The sequence below is a fragment of the Camelus ferus genome, chromosome 3, assembly GCF_009834535.1.
Source record: "Camelus ferus isolate YT-003-E chromosome 3, BCGSAC_Cfer_1.0, whole genome shotgun sequence".
In the NCBI taxonomy this organism is placed as follows: Eukaryota; Metazoa; Chordata; class Mammalia; order Artiodactyla; family Camelidae; genus Camelus; species Camelus ferus.
The window spans coordinates 112,406,656-112,422,849 of record NC_045698.1 but is presented as its reverse complement, the minus strand read 5'-3'; the positions used below and the strand labels follow the sequence as shown (position 1 = coordinate 112,422,849).

Here is a 16,194-nt window from a genome sequence, read left to right as displayed (position 1 = left end):
ATCCAGCTGAGGGCAGCCCCGTGCATATATCCTATTTTTCTTATCAACACCCATTCCCTGCCTCCCGTCAGAGCTGTGAGACGACCCTTCTGAAATCTCAACCAGATCCATCTGCCCTGCAACCTTGCTCTCCGCACAGCAGCATTTAATCTCGCCTTTTGTATTTCAGACTTACTGCGGTCTGTGTGCACTGCTCCCCGAGGTCCTCCTGGGCTCACTCTGCTAATAGTCCGTACCTACCTCTAGGTTTGAACAGGATGGTGGAAGGCATCTTGACTTCATGTGTTTGTGGCTCCCCTGTAGCCTGATCACTCTTGAAGTCCCTGCGGAGTGTGGTGTGATCCTAGTGTCAGAAAGAGGAGCAGAGGTGGTGACCCACCATCTGACCATCAGGGAGGCGAGAGAATGGATTGCTGAGCAGGCATGCCTGGCTGCAAAAGTGGGAGCTGGCTTCCACTACAGTGATTCATCTGTCTTTGGGTTTAGGCTGTGTACACCTTTCAGAAAGTTTATTTTTAAGGGCTTATGGTGCTGTGGCACAAAACCGTTGATTCCTACCAGTGTCATCGGGACCCATGGGAGGCACTAGAAATGATTATTATATCAGTGGACAGTTTTATTATCTTGTGGAATTTTTAAATGCCACGTCGGTCCCGTTTTATTATGATGATTTAAAAATTGGGGATGTCCTTCTTTGGGATTATGGATTTTTCTAAACCTCTGAGCCTCCCTTATTCCGTTACCATCCCTAACTGGTTTAGGATTACACCCTCTCGAACCCTGTTCAGAGAGTGTGGACTAGGTGTTTGGAAGCAGGGTGCCATGAGGGGCTCCCATCACTGCATTCCATTTGCAGTTCACAGCTTCATTTTTTTTTTTCCTTTTTACAACCTAAGATGCTCATACTTCTTTATTTGTGATTAATTATGCCCAATTAATTTCTTTTTCTTTCTCTGCTGGATTCTCGGAATTGTCCCAAGTTTTAGAGGGAAAAAACGGACTGGTCCCATTCCTTCTGGTGCCCCCTGAGCCCTGTGCTTGAATACAATGAGGTCACTTTGTTGAAGGATTAACTTTATATTACATTCTTGCAGAGTAGATGTATGTCCCTAAGGTACCACTACCCCCACTGACGAAAATAAATATACCATTCTTTATGATTCCTCCCCGTTACCCTCTCTGTTGACTTTCAGAGAGTTTATGAATAGTCACATATTTATACAACTGGCCAAAAGTACACTACTTATTTTTCTTATGGTCTGTAATAACCTAGGCAAGGTTATTAAAGGGTATACAGACCCCCTTTTAAGGCAGAGTTTCTTATGTCATTACTTTATACAAGCAGGTCAGATTCCATCTCGGCAACAATCTCTTGCTTTTAACCTTTTTCTCTGATTATAAAAGTAATATATGTTCATTGTGGAAAATGTAGACAACACACAGCAGAAAGAGGAGGAAAAGCACTTTAAGACCCACTTCTTAGAAATAACTACTGGTATTCTAGTTTATACACAGAAACCTTTTCTTTATTCTCTGAGTATGTTCATTTAAAAAAAAGTGTTCACCTTGTAACATGTTCTTGTAATCTGCTTCTTGATGTAGCAATGGATTATATGCCAGCAAATATGTTTTTCCTATATTTTTTTCCCCAAACCATTGCTTTTGAAGACTGCATCATATTCCAGTGAGTGGGCTATAATTTAACCAGCCCCAGCCTTAGACATTTAATCCGTTTTCAGGTTTTTGGTTTTTTTTTTTTTTTTAAGAGTATTAATCAGATGGCTCCACTCACTCAGTAACTGATTTGATTTTTTTTTCTAGTTAGCGCAATCAGAGAAATTATCATGCACCTTTGAATTTTTTTTTAACATTTTTTATTTATTTATAATCATTTTACAGTGTTGTGTCATGCACCTTTGAATTTGACAACAAGCTTTTTCTTGCATATCTTTACTGGTACCTTTGTTTACAGCACTGGACAAGGCCAACGTAATATTCAATACCTAAACTGATGGCAGGTTAATATATTTAAATATATGAGCATAGAGCAAATCCTAAAGGCATGGGAAATAAAAAGCTTTTGTCCCTCTCTCTGAAATATTTCCTCTCTCAGAGCATACTTCCATACACTAGATGCTTATTTCTCTTTGAATAATGAGTTTAATATATCTAATTCAATTACTCTTCGTGACAGCACAATGACTTCTCCTCAGCTCTTTAGCTATTAGTTCCATATGATATTTGAATCAGTTCTTTTAATTGCAGATGTTAGACGTCGGTCATTCGGCTGTGCGTTGTTCCTATGGCCAGAGGAACGCATCCTTCCCCCCCACCCAGTACATGAGACAGTCGTTCGGTTAACAACCGTGGGTTTCTTGACACCATGGAAATTAATTCATTATGCAAACAACTGAAGGGGTGGGTCAGCAATTCAAGTTTTATTGGTGGCTTACACTGAAAAATAAAGCCAAGAATTAGAATTTTCAGGATGCTGAATTTATATCCTCAGGTATTAAAATGATACATTTAATTGTCGGAAGCTGCTTTTACGGTTAAGCTTCTTTGCTGGCAATTAGCATTATGGGTGGGAGTTTAAGTTGTGATATACAACTTAAACCTAGGTGCTCATTCGTGTCACTCTCGTGCGTTTCTTGATTAAATACTGTGGATTTTACGAGTAACAGCTTCCCTGCATAAAGAATTCCATGGCTTTCTCTCTACAAGTCTAACCTGAAAAAAAAAAAGAAAAAAGAAAAAAAAAAGAATTCTTCTCCAGGGTTTAGAAAGTAATTCATAAAAAGAGGGGAATAATAAATATTGTGCCCAAACTCATATGCCAGAATAGACAGTGAGATTTGGTACACCTGGGTGTCGTTTTAGTTCATTTCCACAAGAGACAGGTTGAAAGTTTACTGTTTAGGAAGGAGGGCAGGGGGGGAGATGGCTAAACCTCCTATTTGCAAAAATGATTACATTATCTTAAATGAAAATGCTGCTCTATTAGCAACTTCAACAAGCCTTGCATTTGCGGGGGGGAAAAAAAAAATCTCTTTAAAAAGTTACCTGAAGTTCACTCCAACTTAAAATATACAAGTGAGGAAAAGTACTTAGTCTGATTTATGTGTCTTTTGGAGGGGTAATTATTGGCTTTTTACTCACCTATGTAAAACAATGTACTTTTGTAAATGGATTTCTGGCCACTTTATGCAGCCTTTTTTTTTTTTTTCTCCTTTTTTTTTTCTTACATAAAAAGTAAGCACTGTCAATCAAGGAATTTTAAGGTTTATTTCCTCTTTAGAAATGATTGATAGCCTTTTAGATTTACAAGTTGACAAGTTAAAGGGTTCTACTGGTATAATTATGTACTAAATTCACAGTCTTTCAATTTAAATGTCCTTTTAAAACCACAAGATTATCATACCTGTATTTTGAAAAGTGGGCCAGTCAGTTTGGGTTGGTATACAAATTGCTTCCATTAGCCTTGGGACCTATTTGAATTTAATACAGTTTTTTAAAGTTAGTGGTAGTACGAATCTTACTTTTAAAATTTAGGTTAATGGAAATGCATTTCAAGTCAGGCACGTGGCAACTTGTTTTCTAAATGTATAGATAAACGCCAGAACTACAAAGGCTGTCTTTTTATTCAGTATGGGAGAAAATGTGCGGTTGAATCCTTTGCTTACACGCAAAAAGAAAGGGAAAGAAAAAAGCCACCCGCCTACCCACTGCTTAGAGGACGTGGGGGACGCGGGTGGAGGGCGGGGCTGCCATCCTTTCCTGGGCAGGCGAGGAAGGCTGAAGACATCTCATATCTTGGGGAGGAATTTCAAAACTGACACAGCAGAGTCCACTCTGTGTTGAGTTCAAGGATGCTTTGAGGAAGGCGTCGTCAGCGTGGGTACCAGAAGGCCCAGTGTCTCCCAATCCTATTGCAGGGCTGCTCTTCTGTTAGTCTTTCTAAGAGTTCTTCTTGGAGGCCCAGCTGCTCTGCACTAGTGCCCAACAGCGGTTAGTCTTCTCCTTGAAATAGTATTGATGTTGGTGAATCAGTCTGTCATCTTGGATGTGAGGGTGCTGTGTCAAGGGCATTCCCATCCCTGTCTCTTTTTTAGATTCTCTCCAGGGTAGAATAGGCTTTTTACGCTGAGAAGATCCAGTTTCCCCTGCCCCTCAGCACACACTTGCAGGCTTACTGGCCACAGATGGCACCGAGAGGGTGTATCAGCTGAGGTCCGCTAGAGATTCTGCAGCTAAGCAAAGACATTATTATTATTACCTTTATTGCGGGAATGTTCCTGCTACAGTAACCTACACACATTTCAAATGTACATTTGATGAATTTTGATAGATGTGTACCCCAGGGAAACCTCCACCACAATCAAGACAGCTAAGATGTCCATCACTCCCCAAGACGTGCGATTTCTGAATTCCCAATTTATCCCTTCCCACTCCCCTCCCCCCCGGGTAACCATAAGTTTGTTCTCTCTGTCTGCGAGTCTGTGTTTTGTAGTTAAGTTCTTTTGTGTCCTTTTTTTTTAGATTCCACATATAAGTGATGTCATATGTCATTTGTCTTTCTCTTTCTGGCTCACTTCACTTTGCTAAGCAAGTACTTTTAATTCTGCTGTTCACCGTCTATAGATGCCCTTGGGCTTGCCCTTGGACAAGCCCTCTAGTGTTTTGACCTAAGCTTCTGACTTAAGGGAATCCCAAAACCTGACATCAAGTTCCATTTTACTTTCTATTTTCAACAATGTAAGGAATATAGAATTTGGCCAGAAGAGCAGAGTTCAGGACCTGCTACTCATGAGCTTTTGAGTGAGTCAGTCCCCACCGTGGTAAGCGGCAGAAGTGGATGGTGGAAGTATTCATGAAAAGGGATCATTCGTCCAATCATTTTATGATCTAATTCAAAAGTATCAATGAAACTTTGGACTTCCCAGTTATTTCTGCGCCATCAGTGTTGCAGGTCATGCATTGTTTTATTTCTTGAAATTGTTCTAATTGTGTGACTTCTTCATTGCAGCGCTCAATGAACCCACCATCGATTATGGCTTCCAGAGGTTGCAGAAGGTTATTCCCCAGCACCCTGGCGACCCTGAGCGTTTGCCAAAGGTCAGTCTGTCTCCTCTTTGGGTTATGGTCTCTGAAAACTTGGGCTTGGTTGATTGGCAGAAAACTTTGCCATTGATAAAAAATCAGTTCATAGATTAGCAACTCAGTATTTTTGTGCTTTGTGGGTTTAATATTTATTATAAGGTAAGCAATAATACGGTAGCAAGCACTTCTGTGCCAGGTAATATATATTTTATGTATATATTTATTTTTATGTATATAACTGTCATTTCTGCCTCTCAAAAGCCCTCTGAGATTGGTACTGTTACCCCCTCTATTTTAGAGGATAGAGTAACCATAAATAGAGGTTAAATCATTTGCCCAAGGTCACACAGCATGTAAATGGCAAGACTGAGATTCAAACCCACACAGCCTGGCTTCCAAAGTCCAGGTTATTAATCACGACATCCCATCAATTCTCGAGGGGAAAAAGAACATTGCCTTTTTTACCCCCTGAGGATCTTTACTTATTCCTGGTGAGGGGGCGAACAGCTGGTGCTCCCAAGAAAACATACTGGCAGATCTCGCAATGGGGCAATTAGGACATGAGCCTCGTACCTCTGGAGGCATCCGACCTAGCAGGGAAATAAGGCGCAAGTGAGAGAAATTAGATACAATTTCAAGACAGAGAAATAAGTGTTATACAGCACTCGCTATGTCATCAATTGCCAATGCACAAGACGGGAAATGCACATTTATTGATTTCTCTTGTGTACTTATTATCTACGTTGGGGTCCACCTCTGCCCCCGAAACTGATGCACAGACTGAGGGGCCGGCGGGGTGGGTGAGAGGCGTGACGAGCCTGGAGAAGGTGAAACTGTGACAAGCAGAGCCTGTCTTCTCCTGGACCGCAGGGGAAGAGCCACACTCCATCTCAACCCCGAGTTCCTGTGGCAGCCTCGCCCCCTCTGAGCGCTGTTGACCTTGGAGAAGCTCCTTGAGAGCATTCCACCTGAGGGAGAAACCCTATGATGCGTGGTCTGTTCGCAGCCTTGTCTTTGAAAGGGGCCTCCATCTTACACGGCCTCTCACCCTGGCTCATTCTTGGTGAGCAGTGAAAGAGTCGGACAATAATAGCGGACGACCCTCTCCTTCCACAGCACAGACGAGCCATGGAGACAGTTACCTGCAGGCCCCTTGGTCTGGCACGATCTCTGCTCCTACGTGTTTCCTGTGGGACAATCAACAGTAATTTTGTAGCACAGAGGCGTAAATAATGTGTCCACCTCATGGTCAGTGCCTGTGGCGTCCCCATGGTAGGAAGAGGCCATGCGTGGATTGCCAGACTCTTCCCACTGTTTCCGTTTGGGGACCGACCGTTTTCACTTTCATTTGGGATTTGATGTCTCTAGAGTCTGCAGACGGGACTGGAGAGTCAGATCGGGCAAGGGGGGTACTCAGAGCGCCCGCACCTGCCAGCTCTGCATTCTTCCCACCCCTCCCCCAAATTATTTCTCTCTCTGTGCCTCAATTTCCTTCTCTGTCAAATGGTGATGATAATATTTCCTACTTTGGGGGTTTGTTTTTATCATCACTTATTTAGCACTCAACAAAAGGTAGCTGTGATTACTTGCCAGCAGGGCGAGAGTGGGACCCTGGCTTCTGAGAGCTCTCCTAATAACCAATCTCTGGAGACCAGGAAATCCTCATCCTGGTCAGCAGTTGAGTGTGAGGTTTATCTTCTGTGCCTCAGTTTCTTCATCCATAAAATGGGGGTAATAATCGTGCCGACCTCGGCAGGATCCCATAAAGAAAAAAGGGGAATCTCGGGGGTGCCTCGGCATAGTTTCTGGTCCACAATTGCCACTCTATAAATATTTACTGAAAAATAGGAGACAAACTTGGTTTAATGGCTGAGGTCTAAGGCAGCCAAGCGGTACTTTTCTTATTCATCAAGAAAGAAGAGAAACAGGCATATACGGTTGAGTTTTGTGTACTTACTTTAAAAAACATTTTCCCGGTTGCACATCATGTTCAGAAACGTTGAACAAATAGCATGGGCACGTGTCCCTCCGTCCCCGGTGGCCTGATGGTGCGATTCCCAGCCCCTTTTTCCTGGGTTTGGGAAGAGTAATCAAGGACACAATGGGTTTGTGTGTTAAGGAAACACCCCTCAGCTTGCATCCAGCCACTTGACCGTGCAAGGGCTTTGGCCGGAGCCCACCCCAGGAAGCGCTCAGTGTGACTCAGATCAGAGTGGTGTCCTCCTGGCTCCAGATGGGGAGGTGGAGTGAGAGTTCAAGAGCAAGGTCAGGGAGGGGCGGATGGAGCCAGCACGAGGTGTTCCTGTGTTGGACCTGGGAGGTTTACACTCCGCGGTCCATTGTTAGGGGGATAAAACGGGCTCCGCCTTTCTCAGAATCGTGGTCAGTGTTTGTCAAACAGGAGTGTTTCAGTGAGCCAGGGACCACACACCTTAAAAAACAAACTCTGCTTTATTAAACCCATGTGTTTGTGAATAGACAAAGCTAGATTCATACAACCACCCACATATTCTGTCAAATGAAACTGCGCCCAAGACCAAGCAGACAGCTCTCCGTAATAATGTGCCTTTGTCCACTGGCTGGGGCTGTTTTCAAAGACCTCGTACAGGCTCTGTTTTATTGGAGCCCCTCTTGTGAGACGAGTCAGGAGAGCAGGCATCATCCCCGTTTACCGTGTGGCAACAGGAGCGAGCCGACCCCTTCTCTGTAAATTATTTTGTCCCTGAAAGTCACCGTCAGTGATCGCTGCCGCGCACACAGATTTGAAATACTGTAATTACGCTCACCCCAGATGTCTCTTGGTTTCCTTTTTCATAAGCGCGTGGAGAAGGGCAGGCTGAGGTTTTTAAGTGGCGGCATTCTGTTCTGTGTCACACAGAAGGGAGAGGAACACGTGACCAACTTTGGGGCGAAGGTTGACTTTTCTTATAATATCGAGGTGAACGGGTAGGGGCCGTGGTCAGTCGGAAACTTGGAGATGCTAAAATGCAGGATGCCATCCAGAAATGTTGGGCAAGGAGCTGTCTCTGATTTGAAGGCAGAGGTGTCTCTGTCCCCTTTCCCTTTGTTGGTGGTCAGCCTGAGTGGTCAGCGAGCATGAGCGTGGCTGGCATTCCGGGCGTTAGCAGTGAATCCCAGGAAGCAGGTCATGCTCGGTTCGTGCCCATTGGGTGCCTGGCATGGCTTTATCAAAGTTTCTGAAGAGCACAGAGGCCAAGAGAGTGGGCTTTCAGGTCAGGTGGACGTGGATTTTGAAAACCAGATGCACTGCCCCGTGCACATGACCCAGCCTCCCCAGCCTCAGTGTTGTCCTTTGTAAAGCAGCTGCCCCCAGCATGCAAAGAGGTCTCTCTGGCATACAGGGTGACTTCATTAAACGGGGGCTACTGTTCCCTGCAAGGCGGCTACTCCCAGTTCACAGAGTCAGAGTTCCCAGAGGGCTGGTGACTTGCCACCATCACAGCAAGCAAGTGGGAAAACCCAGATTGGCACCCCGGTCCTCCAGCCTCACTGTTACCACTGCTTCAAGTTCCCATTTCCCCGCCAGATCCGGAAGCCCAGATAATTCTGCCTTGATTAGCTTCTCTCTCCTGTCCCTCGTCTGCACGTCAGCCCCATCCTACTAAAACTCTCACCTCTTGTCTTTCATTTCCCCACCAGGAGGGGTTGGCACAGGGACCTCCACAGGGCAGACACGTCTCTTCTCCAAGAGCCAGTCCCTCTTTTAGAGAAAGTAAAACCGTTTGAGAAAAGTAACAAAGGCGGCATTTGTGTATTTTGCTTTATGGAGCTGAAAATATCTGGTAAATTGATCCAGTGGGAGTAATAAATACACATTACTTTATCTTGTTCCTCATGTCCTATACCCCTGAGCCTCGATACAACAACACCACTTAATAGACTTAAAAAAGAGTAATTACACTCATTGCTTGTGTGATTTTTCAGCCCTCCCAGCCCTGCCTGACCTTCTAATTTAGCTCACCGTGTCTAACTAATGCATTTATATTCATCTTTTATGAAGCATGTACAGTGCAGAGTTGACTTTAGAGCCTTTTTCAAGCTGTCCTCCCAGGTTCCCAAGCTGGTGAGTAGTCGGAAGAGCGGGCACTGCCGGTCCCCACACCCCCGCACGGACAGACAGCCCAGACCCGCGGCTCGCAGCAAAATTTTTTTTTTTAGCCTTTATGAAACATCATAAAAAGTATTTATTACATTTTTACTTTAAAGCTTTTATACATTCTAGCATTATTTACAGCTAAACATGCAGGCAAAAGAAGCGAGTGTTTTAAAAATGATTACTGTTAATGTTTCTGCTTGTCAGAAGTGCTTAAATTTTCCTGCACTTTGTCTAAAAACTTAGTACTGTTGCCTTTTAAGAACAACACATTTAAAAGATCTCGCAAGTCAGATTTGCAAACACTGCTGACAGTTTGTGATGAATGATATTGCAAAATTTGCAAGATGTTTGTCGTTTTCGCACAGCCGACATATTAAAGGAACAGATTAAGAAACGCGAAACCCCTATGGAAAACAACCATCCCCAACAAAAACCCAAACAAACCTCCACCAAACCTTGAACCCAGAGAGCACACGCTCCAGAATCTCTCACCCGGGTTCTCGCTCCCCACTTCCCCCTCCGCCAGTGGAACCCAATTGTTCTCAGTGCATTTTCTCTCACCATATGGTCTCCTCATTACCATACACTAAGAGTCCATATGGGAAACTTGTGAAATGAACTGTATTCATTTTAACTGCCAGATGAGCAGCCTTTTGCTTTGCAAGCTTAGCTTAAGTCATCTGCTGTCTTCGTGTTGTTATGGCAACACGGCACCAATAAAAAATTCTAATCTACTGTAAGTGATCACAGTATTTTAAGAGCTTGCCTATAACTGCCCTCAAAGGGGAGGGAGGAGGAAGGGTTGTCTTTGTCCGAGGAGCAAAGGGTTGTTCTTCATTCCAGCAGGTGTCAGTAGAGAGGCTGGTGAGATGGAGAGTGAGGTGCTGGGGTGGCCGTGGCGCAGCAGGTGTGGTGGGTGCTGGCAGCGAGGGAGGCGGACTGCAGAGGGATGGATGGTAGAGAGGATGGATGGGAGACCCTTTGGGGTGAAACCAGAAACCATAGTTCTCCCAGCAGACACGTGACTCTGCTGGTGCGGGGCTGCCCGCCATGAATGAAAGTCGAGGTTCTGAACAACACAGGCAGCAAATCCTCCCGGTGGCGTCTCCCTTGCTGGCGTGCGGGAGGAATCTCCGCCTCCAGGAGCCTGCTCTTCCTGTGCGCGGGGAATTAGTCATTTCCAGCACCGTGCTAATTAAGAGTACCTTAAAGTAATGGCAGTAGGCAGCGGCATCCTTAAATATAAATCATTTTCACCTCCGCAGGCCGCATGATAGGTTTCATCTCTGTCGCTCTGTCTGTATTGAAAGTGAATGTTTATAGTCTCAGTTCATCAGTTCACATTAGCCTCATGCTGAATATTTAAACACAGAACAATTTGAACCCACCATGAAGGAAGACAGTGACTGCACTTTCATTTGGAACAGCAAGGGCTCATCTAATAATAATTTAGTAAATCAGCCATTTAGTGGCTCGGTTGTGCACTGCATTGTGCCAAATATTATTCAGCTCCACTGTACACTCGCGGAATTGAAATTCAGACTCTCGTCACAGGCACGGTTTTTTGCTCAATGGAGAGATGAAGACCCCAGATCACCCTCCCTGAAGAGCGTTCGTGTTTAGTGATTTATCATAAATGCAGAGCTGGGGCGAAATGAGACCAACTGGAGTCGGCTGTATACAATGTATTCTAATTATGCTTTTATTGTTTTAGTCTTTATGCAAAGACTATCCGTGATTCAAAACCTGCAGTAGCCATCAGTGAAAATACGAGTAAGAAATCTGCGTAACCACGTTGCCTGTTAGCAGAAAAGGGGGATGACTCAGGGCTTCAGGAAAGGGCCAAGAAACCCCATGTCTTCATCTTCCACACAGTGACGCTGGCCTTTCTCTCTCGCCTTACTCATTTTTAAATCTCTTTTCATTTCAAGAAATTCTATGAACATTCTATCCAGGAACCAAATGACTCAAACCAAAAATACAGCGACAAAAGCAAATCATACGGTATACCCAGCTCTTAGGAAAAGCCCGCTTGAGTTTGACCCAAAAACCATTTTGTCTCTGTATTCTCTTGTCAAAAACACAAACTATGGAGTGCAGTTCCTTTCCCCCTTCTCTCCCCTGGGTCTGCCAGAAAACAGAAAAGCAAAGTCCACTTCCTCATTTTGATAATATGCTCAGTTTAGGGGCTTGGTGTCCCTCCCTCTTAAGCTTCTTTTATCAAGAGTTCTTTTAGCTGAGTTCTGCGCACCCTTGAAATTGCATATGGAATTGTGTGTATGTGTTACAAGCATGCACATATTACTCTTCTGGGGAGGGAGATGTAGCTTCATTAAAAAGGCCATGGCCCCCACAAAAGTTGTAATTCTCACTCTTTTAGATTATTTATTTATCTTTAACTGACTGACACTGCAGTAAGTTACTCCATCATTATTGAGTCATGCCCATTTTCGAGATGAGGAAACTGAGGCTCAGAGAAGACAGCTCACGCAGCTGGGTGGTGGAGGTTTTCTACCTCACCAACCTTCTTCACCGTGAGTCTGTTCAGAATCTTTTGCAATCTTTTGCAAACAGGATCGCGTCTCAAGCAGGACTCGGGCACGTAATACACCTTGACTCTAAGAATGCATATAATTTGCCCAAGTTCTCTGGACAATGTTATTGCTGCCTGTTGCTCAGTAAGCAGTAAGTGTGTGTCTCCTGAGCTGGGTGCTGGTCTTAACCCTACTTCACAGGATGAGGAAGCCGAGGCAGGAGTTGAACCCCACACTAATACACAGCAGAGCATGGAATTGAGCCAACTCCACTGAGTCCAGAGCCAGTATCCCTCAGCACAGCCTCCGAGAACCAAGGAAAGGGAATTTTAAGGAAAAAAGACAATTTTGCAAACTAGTCTTTAAAAGTCCCTCAAGCTTGGCCAGGGAAAGAGGGAAGCGGTAGACTGTTAGCTCACCGATGGCTGAGCCAGGGGACAGTGGCAGCCGGGATGAAAAAACTCACACATACAAACCTTGGAGATGATTCTTTGTGTCTTTAGCTGCAGAATCATCATGGTAAGGACTTCTAGTAATGGTTACTCCGATAGCTTGAATTCTGGAGCCTCCTGCAAGTTCTTTTTCAGCACTGAGCTCTTAATGAGGGGCACCAAGTGTAACCTCCTTCAGGTCACACCCTGCATACGGGGACCTTGAATATTATTACTCATTCGTTCAAGGGGAAGTCGCAGGAGGAGCAAGGCGCTAACTCCCCTCGACCCTGTCACCATCCAATATCGTCGTCTTAATGGCCCAAAGCCCTTAGAAGCGGAGACCCTGAGAGGTCTTCGGCCTTGAGTAACACTTCAATTAAGCACTGAAGTCATAAGAACGAAGCCCCAGCCACCTCTAGGCAGTGGATTTTAATTGCAGTTCTAGTCGGGACCATCTGTAAAGCCTCAGGAGTCATCATTTACAGACACCGTTCATCTGGGAGGTACCTATGATAACCAATGGTGTTTCCACAATTTAAGAAGCAAAAGTCCACTCTGTTTGCCCAACCCCCCCTTAGATATCCTGAAAGCACAGCCCGGTTCCAGCCTGCACACATCACTTACTCAAGTTTAACTACATGTACTTGTCCAAAAATATAAATACACACATACGTTTGTGTACACACACGCCAAACACACATCCACAGAACAGCCACAGACACGCACAGGACAGTAAATCTCTTTGTTACTCGGAGGTCCTTTTACTTTCAAACTAGATATTTTTTTCTCCTCTGCCCTGGGAAGGGGAAGCCACGGCCAAAAGACAAAGAGAAACAGAAGTAGTTAATTTCTGGCTTTCGTGTTTCGAAGAGCCCAGGCCTTGGCAACTTAAAAGAGTTTCAAGGGTAATTTTGACTCTGGGCAGTTTTTGTTCATGTGCTGACTTTACAACCTACCCCCTGAAAAAGGCATCTCTGTCCACAGCCTTCTCTTTAAGCGCAGACTTTCATCCTGATCAGAAAGTCGATTTCCAAGGCCACTCAGCAGGACCTAACCCAGAGCGTGGGTCTTAAACCGGTACAATGAATTGGAATAAGAAAGAGGCAGCCGGAGGTTACCAAGTTCAGCTCTGTACCTCCAAGCAGGTCATAGTCACAAGGGTGCAGACACCATTTTTCACTGTATTTGTGGCGGGAGGGCACCCCAGGCCCCCATTCACCAATACCATGACACCATTTAGAAGAGAATGCCAGGAGACCAAAGGCGGGGGGTCGGGGGGGGGGAGCCATTGTCATAACTCTTCTCAGGAATACCTGGTTTCACAATTTATACTTAACTGCTGACACTTGAAAAGCGAACATTTTGGCAAAATGAATCAAGCCGTAATGTTTCTTTTATGAGATCCCCTTGCAGGAGAGGGAGGTTTGGCACCTCATGGAGACCGGGGTTAGTGATCCATCATAGTAAAGTCAGCTGTCCCGCCAGCTTCTCAGAGGTCACGCGATCGAACCAACAGCTCTTACAACTATATTATTGCTTACGGAACAGTAATTGAGGCACCGGATAAAAATTACCTGGTCTAATAGGCAGCGAACAATTTTCACTCAATAAAATTATAAGCCAAATCATTCATTTCATAACACTCTGGCTAATTTATTTGTTGACCTTTTAATATCCATAGCTCTTCAGTGGTATTAACTGCAACGCAGACAAAAATCTCTTGTTCATTTCACTTTCATTGATTTTTTTTTTCCATTGAGGCAATAACAGCTGCTCGAAAACAGCCTTTTTCTTCCCACTGTAAAAGTCAATCATGTAAGTTAGTATGTCTTACGTTGGTATAGCTGCGTTAGCTTACAACCTGCTTTAATTTCGTGGGATTCCCGAGTCTTCTATACCAGGTAACAAAAGGCAAAGCTTTCTGGTGCGCCTCGAGTCACGCGGCACGATGATACAAGCTAATAATGTTTGAGAAGTAAGAGGGCGCTCATCTAAGGTGAACGCAAAATCAACTTTAAAATTAGAGCAGGTTCAGAAGCCCCCCCACCGCCCCAGGTGGATTTTCTTTAGACTAAAATGCATTTGATGCCTCTTGTGTTAATAGCTGTAGACCCTTTCAAACTAGTTAATTCCTTTTGTTTTGGAAATTTCTGCAGATTGTGATTGTAGTTTGAATTTTATTTTTCTTTAAAGACCCTGGGCAATGAGTGTGCGCTCGGAGGTTCGGTGAGCTTCAGTTGAAGCCTCTTGTAGAATGAAATCCTATGACGTCTTTAGGATGCAGGGTTGTGAAATATAATTGTTACACATTTGGCATTTTATGCCTCCCTGGAAATAGCCACTTGCTACCTACGCCCCATGTATGCTCCTCCTTTCCATTTCAATTTACTCTAAAATGGTCCTTAGCCACGATGAGAATGCCCCTTTCAACAGAAACATGTTTAATTACATCCATGCTAAATGTAAGTTACTCTTCTCAGTCATGGGGCTTCTGAGTAACGAATGTTTAAAGTGTGACGCTAAAGGTTTCTAATGATCACAAGCTCTGTTTCAAGAAGTTCATATTCACAGAAAAAAGAAAAGAAAAATTTGAGGAACGTCTCAGAGGATCAGAAGCTAAACAGTGCTCAAGTATTATTTTGGTTTGTTTTACTCTTTCCCTCACTGGTCTCATTATACGATTTTTTAGGATGCAAAGTCTACCGTTGTGGAGTTTTCCATTTGGCTGAATAAACATAAAGGAAGCTGGGATATAAAACTCCCCTCTGCAGAAACACCTCTCAGGACAACTAGTGTTCATTGCACTGTACGTTCAGCTCTGCGGGAAGCGGGCTGCCAGAAACTTGCAGTCAGTTTCGGATTTTAGGTTTTCCCATCAGTGGAGAAAGAGCTAGGACTTAAAGGCCAGTAAGCTGAATGTACTGTTCAAAATTTGGACCCTGTAGTAAACTCCAGAGTGAGGAGGTGAATGGAATCAAGGCTGATTTTATTGATAGATGCTTACCGCCTTTAAGTCAGGAGTGATTTTGCCACTTCACATCGTTTTTTTTCCTGATGTTTGCTTGGACACACTGTATCTTGAATCCCCTGGTACGGCAAAGCGATTGGTGAAAAGTGGGTTTCAGGGAAATGTGCGGAGACAGAGGAGCATTGTCCTTCTTTGTCAGGACTCACCCAAGTCAACTTGACTTTGATAATGGAACTTTCTTCTACATTTCTCAAACCATTCCTTTCTCCTTGTGGGAGCATAAAGCCAAATGGGTTTTCTTCCCAAATTACTGAAGCATCCCTGGGCTTTAGTTTTACAAGGGAGTTCCCAGAGTCTCAGAATCTGATTCTGAAAATTGCAGTGAATGTTCTCTTGGTGAACAGGTGCCCACCTGGCTTTATGAGCTGGCCTGTATGTGCTCTGGCTGAAAGAGAGCTGAGGCCACCTCCCCTGCTCATCTGGGTTCGCATTACTCAAAACATTGAACCGCGTTTATAAATGGACTCAGTACTGGACAGTCAGACACCGTCGTTCTCTTTCCCCCTGGAAGGCTAGGTGGGGCCGGTGCGTATGAGCTTATTGGCAACACATTTGAGATCAGATGCCGAAGAGAAGATTCTCAAGGAAGGTAAATAATCCTCAGAGATTTTACTGTCATGAAACGGAAGGAAAGATGACTTGGCCATGTCTGCATATCAGACATGAGATGCCTGGTTTCCAAGGGTGTGCAAATGCCTAAGTATTTCTAAAAGCCTGAGAGTACAGTTAGTAACAGGCTGATGCACACCAAGCCCCACCTCATGTTGCCAGCAGCCTATGACTTGAGATAATGTCTGCACCGACATGATTCAGTATATTAATCACAAAATGAAAAAGTAAGCCCAAGCCAGCAGGAGTGAAGGAGCGAATCCATTTTTTTAAAAAAAAGGTCGTATAAAAAAACCCCACAGTGACCAAGACTTGACTTTTGGGAATTTATTATATATTGGATTAAAACCTCTGGAGGCAAATGTGGTACAA

At 44.2% G+C, this 16,194-nt stretch overlaps 1 protein-coding gene and 1 long non-coding RNA gene across 9 annotated transcripts in view; one reads left to right on the top strand and one right to left on the bottom strand.

The window, feature by feature from the left end:
• Window positions 1-16,194, top strand: part of EBF1 (EBF transcription factor 1) — a 397,534-nt gene that overhangs the window by 341,000 nt on the left and 40,340 nt on the right. The window lies entirely within an intron of this gene.
• Window positions 5,656-7,516, bottom strand: LOC116662800. The gene is made up of 3 exons (XR_004318867.1): window positions 7,058-7,516; window positions 6,243-6,287; window positions 5,656-5,690 (listed from the first exon to the last, which is right to left on the bottom strand). It is a non-coding gene; the product is annotated as an uncharacterized LOC116662800 (long non-coding RNA).